Below are 6,187 nucleotides of genomic sequence, written 5' to 3'. Positions count from 1 at the left end.
GTTCAAGGGGGCCGAATACTTTCGCAAGGCACTGTAGGACTACTGTGGCTTAGATGGCAGGGCAGATGGATCTTTAATGATAAGGTTGGTGATAAGATTGGCAAACCTTTTTGGCTTAATCCCTTAAAACAAAGAGAGATTCAATCAGATTGCACTCATTTGAGACTTTCGTCCAAAGCCACTTACAATAAGTACATTCAAACTCAACAGTTTCAAAAAGAAACTTAAAAATAAAAAACAAATGATAAATAGGTTACAGGTACAGTGGATGTTAGAGTCCAGGTGTTATTGAACAGGGATTGTTCCTGACACAGTGTGTCGGAAGTTAAATGTTCATCAGAGTGATGGCCTGTGGGTAAAAACTGTTCCTGTGTCTATTTGTTTTGGCTTACAGTGCTCTGTAGCGCCCACCAGAGGGGAGAAGTTGGAACAGGTTCTGTGCAGGGTAATGGATCTTTCCTGCTCGTTTCCTGACTCTGGACAAGTATACGTCCTGAATGGAAGGCAAGTTGGCATCAATGATTCTCTCTGCAGTCCTGACTGTCCGTTGTAGTCTGTTCCTGTCCTGTTTGGTGGCAGATTCAAACCAGACAGTGATTCATGAACAGACTGAATAATGGCTGTGTAAGGAAGTACATCCTCTGTTGCGCCTTCTTGATGATGGTGTCTGTGTTGGACTCCCACTTAAAGTCCTGAGAGGTTGTGGATGGTGTTGAACACTGGACTGAAGTCCACAAACAGGATTATTGCATATGACCCTGGAGAGTCAAGGTGTTGCAGGATGTAGTGCAGTCCCACGTTGTCTGCATCATCCACTGAGTGTGATGCTGGTCAGCACAGATTTTCAGGCAGGATGGTGATACTCAAAAAGTGAGAATGCTGGAGTAGCTTGAGGCTCATATGGACTCACAGAGAGAGAACGCTACAGACTACAGCTCCTGCTTTGGGCTTATATTGTGGTATAGCCAAAGTGCATTTTAGAGTGAAGTATTTTGTTTCAAGTCATTTCCTAGTTTTAGGGAATAGTTTTGTTATATTTTGTTTGTTTGTTTTCTTTACATTTTGGCTAGCCATCTTCAGTCCACTGTAAATATCTGCACGGGACTTGTAAAATAAAATCCACTGGGACTGCTGAACTTCGCCTGCATCTCCTCATCCATGTGCCTGGCTACTCAGCCAACCCTCACATGGGGTATTAAGGATTAGTCAGAAAAGGTGACAGATCCAGTGACTTGCACCCACTTGTCATTGGTTGCACACCTCTATCAGTTGTGCCCAGTTAAATTACCTCATTTCATTAGGATAACTTTTAAAGTAGTAAAATTAAGTAAAATTATTCAGTATGAATAAAAAAAGCAAACAGCAAAGCTTCTTTTATTTGCATAGATACGTCTGTTCTATTTTCCTCTTCCCCCAAATTTGTCTTGCGACTGACCTTGGGCTGGGAACCACTGTTGTAAAGTTTAATAGATGACTGCTTTGCCTTGGCTTGTGCTGGTTATTTTTGGTTTTTCTTGTGGAAAAATGAAAAAAAAATACATTTAATTAACTTCCTTTTTGGACAGGCGAAGCTGCCCATTCATCTTAGAAGGAAACTGAAAATAAAAAGTGGTCAAGAAAATAATTCGAGCTTAGTGAGTGAAAGACATTGACACATTTCTCATGATGAAATCAATTTTTTTTTGTGAAAACAGTGTAGAATTGAGCATGAAATTTCATTCTCGACCTTGGAAGTAGTTTGACTTAATAAGCTCAGCTCAATTACCTGCTATTTGTGGAGCACTCAACCACATGCCACAGTCTTCATCAGTGAATGGGTCATCTCAGCGTCATGCAGATTGACTTTTTGTGACTAGTTCACACATAATGAACAGTTCAGGAATGTTAATTCACACATTAATTGATATGCAACCAAATTACATTACATTACATAAAGCTTTGTTTCTGGACCAGGCATTTGTTGTGCCTCTCTGATTAAAAAAAGGTTAATATTTCTATGAAAACAAACCCAATTGTATTTTTGACACATTTACAACATATTGGGGAAATTACAGGAGAACGTGAGACATGTTTAGGCTCCACTGCTCAACAACACAAACAAAAACAACTTATGTTCCAACCACTATGTTGTAAATGTGTCAAAAATACCATTGAGTCTATTGTCATATACATATGAAGCTGTTTTTTTTGCATTCATCCATGAAATCATCATGAGCCATGCATTAGTTAAGCGTAACTGAAGTGTGTGATTTGTACCCTTTTTATAAAGTGTTATCAGATTATGGCGTGTATAGATCCACTGTAACTTAATGTTAATGTAAACTCAATATTTAAAAACTCAACCTCTGTTTCATGCTATTCCAGTTCTCCTCTTTACAACTCCACCCCTCTCTCTCAGAGGGCAGTGCAGGTGTTTGTAGTTTTCCCTCATGAATCCTGCCATAGCTCATTCTAAAAAGGCGCAGGATTTGTTTTGTGACACAGGGAGCTTTTAAAAAGCTGCAGAAACATCCCCACCTCCCCTGTTCTTATTCCCGCATCTCTTTAATACAACAGTAAATCTTCCTCTTCCCGTCTCCTCTGTGTACTTTGTTTCCATCCCACTCTTTCCTACTGTATTCCACTTCCTCCATCCCTTCGCTTTTTCCTGTGCAGGCTGAAGTTGAGTTATGGGACAATCATCCAGAATAGCAGAGCAGGGAGAGTCGGAGTCTGATCTGTTGTCAGTATTTTCTAGTTTGCTGTTCCTTCTCCATTCTGTACTCTCCAAATTCTCAGCTCCCCAAAATCCACTTGTAATCATTCACAGACCCAAAAGACACATCAATTCTCATCAGGGTATGTTTATTAAGGATATTAAGTAAATAACTCTTGATTACAATTTTGTTTAAAGTCTTTCCCTCATTCTCTCTAGCTCTAATTCTCCCTCAGTGTTGCTGGCCAGAATCCGACACTCATTTTAGCTGATCGTCTCTAATCTGAGCCCTAGCTGTCTCCTGTCCTATCCTACTGCTGTCACCACTGCAATTAAATCTGTCTAATAGGACAGGCTTCTGTCAGTGTGTGTGTGTGTGTGTGTGAACGCATGTGTTTGCATCTATGTTGTGGCCAGGATTACTGGAGCCAGGTGGCCACGTGTTTGGCACACAGGAGGCCATTTTTCTTTCGTTGTTAACCACAGGCAATAAACAGCCATGTGATCCACACAGTGCAAGGTTTGATAAAACGCCAAATACTTGGCAGCAGATGCATGGGAAGATATTACCAGGAATGGGACATTTGGCCAGTAAGTTCGAAATTTGGCTAAAGCTCATATGCAGATATGACCAAAGCGGTTTGAGTTTTTTCCAAAATGTTAATGCAACTGTGAAGAAGAGATAATGGCCCTGGATGTGAGATGTGTGGCCTAATGGCTAAACCAAGATAAGCTGTGAATTCAATGGGTCTCTGATGAGTAGGTTGGGTCTTGAAGCTGACATGGGAGAGGTTCGAAGAGTCTGGGGTCAGAGAGCAAATTATTATAAACAAAACAGAACTGAAAGTATTAAATCATTTAGAATTGTTGAAGTATTTTGGCTTCAGCAACAATCCAGCAACATGTTAGGTGTGGTATAATTGTGGTATGTAAGCTTCAGGACAATTAAGGGGCTTAAGTCGCTCAAACCCAAATCACTAACAACCAGCAGCTGCTCATCTGCCATGATGCTGCGACAGAGCATTTTTCTACCATCAACACTTTGGCAAACAGCTCCCTCTCTCTGCAGTAAACCCAGGAGGAGTATCACTCAGATGTTTCCACACTCTTTCTCTATGCTGGCCCCCTCCATTCTCCTTTTCACGTCACCCTCTCTCTGTTATGTGGCTTTGCCGGGAGCTGCTGGTGATGTTTACCTCTCTGACCCATGGTGTCTGGCCAGTAAACAGATATTGGCTCGGGCCCTGGTCTGGACTGGCTCCATGTTTCTGCTCTGGGCCTTCTCCATATCCGCATTACCACTGAACCACAGCTGGCTAATGAAAGTCAGGCCCTGACTGCCCACAGAATGCCTGCACACTAAACTACTGGAGCGTCCTGAGAGAGAGTAAGATGACTACTACTAAGGACATGCCAGCAATTTTGGAGATCACAATGTAAAAATTTATGGCTGGGTGGAATACAGGAACACAAGGACACAATTTTGCACACTGTATGAATCAATCAATTTTCTAACATACTGTATTTATACAGAAAAAAAAAACATTAGTATAACATTTATATGCAATGATGTCTTACTTCAGCCTTAGTTCTGTTCTGTCTTCAGCTGATTAAGCAATAGAGCCCATGATAGATATTAAATTGCCTTTACAAATGTGTATGTATGTGTGCGCTGTGTGATTTTTGCATGTATGTATGTACGTGTGTATATGTGTGTTCGGGACACACTAAAACCATTTCCTCTGTTTTGCCAGGTGGGGTGTCAGAACCTGACAGGGGTATCCAGCTCTCTGTTCAGGGTGTCTTGTTCTTGTAGTTTCTTAAGGGAAGACGTCCAATCCAAAGTAAACATTTGATCTGAGAGCTCACTCAGTCACATGCTGCTGGCTCTACAGTAAAGGCGGCTCTGGCCATATGTTGAGTTTATATACAGGGATGCAGAGAGAAGATCTACTTCATGGCTAATGATATTCTACTCTCACAGCTTCCAGTCTGCATCCCTTCCTGCACCCCCAACATAAGGGCTGCCCGGATTCATGGGTAGACAAACAAAGACCTGGGCTGAGGCGGAAACACGTGCAGCGATCTGGTCGCACTTAATGGTCAGAGAGGGGGAAGGAAGAGGTGTTTTTATACAGAGGATTGGTGCTAGCTGTCACTCCTCAATCTGTGGGGTGCACATAGACATCCAACCTGACCTTTACTGATGCTAGTCTTATATTGGCATACCTAAATTACAATTATGGTAAAGTTTTGATACAAAAAATTCAGTCCTCATATAGTTACAATTATTTTAAAATAGAAAAAAAAAAGATCCTTAAGTCTTAACATTTCATGCACATGTGTGTGCCAGTCAACAGCAGTCTTAGCAGTATCTCTGTATGGTATTCAGCTACTGTTTTGCGGAGAGACAGGTCATCTTCCTATGTTCAAAGACAGACAGGGGAATTATCCATATGTTTAAATGTTTGCCTCTCACATCTACTAACAGTACAACCATACCTGTTGTATGATGTACAGGCTCAAAAGATGAGGGATAACATGGGACACAAACGGTAAGCTTTGGAGATTCATCAGCTGACATCTCTGCTTCTGTAATACGCATTTTTGTCTTTTTCGATTGTGCATGAATGAAGCATAAACACACATTGTTACGCAGCTCTCTCCGTCTTGGAGAGTTTTGGAGAATGTTCACGGGCAGTTCATGGATTTATAGAAACAACTAAAGCCTAGTTTCTTAATAAAGGCATTATATTTGAGGTTATTTCCACTTGGTTTTGTCTTTGTATGCAAGTATTTGTTTCTTTTTCTGTCTTATTTAATTTGCAGGCAGTGTTTCACTCTCCTTTTCTTTTGGCAGCCCTGTCAGTCCCATAAAAGCAATGGAATGATTGGCAAATCGGTGGCCGTCACACCCAACCAATTTGGAGTCCAGCTTTTCACACAATTTTTCACACGCCCGGGAGAGACCTCAGTCTCCAGCAAGGACATGGGAGCATATTGTAAATGTGTTTGTTTGGGCTTTAATGTTTAGAGATCTCAACTTTTTATAAGTCAAGGGATTGGTGACTGGGACATGAGTACTGTGAGACCATATATCAAATGTATACATACCATACAAAGCAATGAAACCGCCTTTCCCTTTGGGATGGACTACTGACGCCTACATGCTTTAGGGGGATTGGGGACTAATCTAACAGGATTCCTGACTGGTGCATTTGGGAATAGCTTCAGTCGTAGCCATGCCTCAGTTTTAGCAGTAGTGCTGCAGAGCTAAGTGAATACAGTCTGCCATAAGTTGGATATCTGGGGTCACCAATGCACAAATTCTTACCTTAATAACCAATAGCCTGAGAAAACACAAGGCAGTCTGTAGATCAGCACACTGGGGTTTTCTTAATCCAAACCACACAAATGCACTTACATGTGCATGCATGCACTCTTCTTTCCCACATACCTACAAATACACACTCACACACACACCTACACACA

Source organism: Morone saxatilis, unplaced genomic scaffold, assembly GCF_004916995.1.
Source record: "Morone saxatilis isolate NCDOM2014 unplaced genomic scaffold, NCSU_SB_2.0 Contig15, whole genome shotgun sequence".
NCBI classification, from domain to species: Eukaryota; Metazoa; Chordata; class Actinopteri; family Moronidae; genus Morone; species Morone saxatilis.
This window is presented reverse-complemented; position numbering follows the sequence as displayed.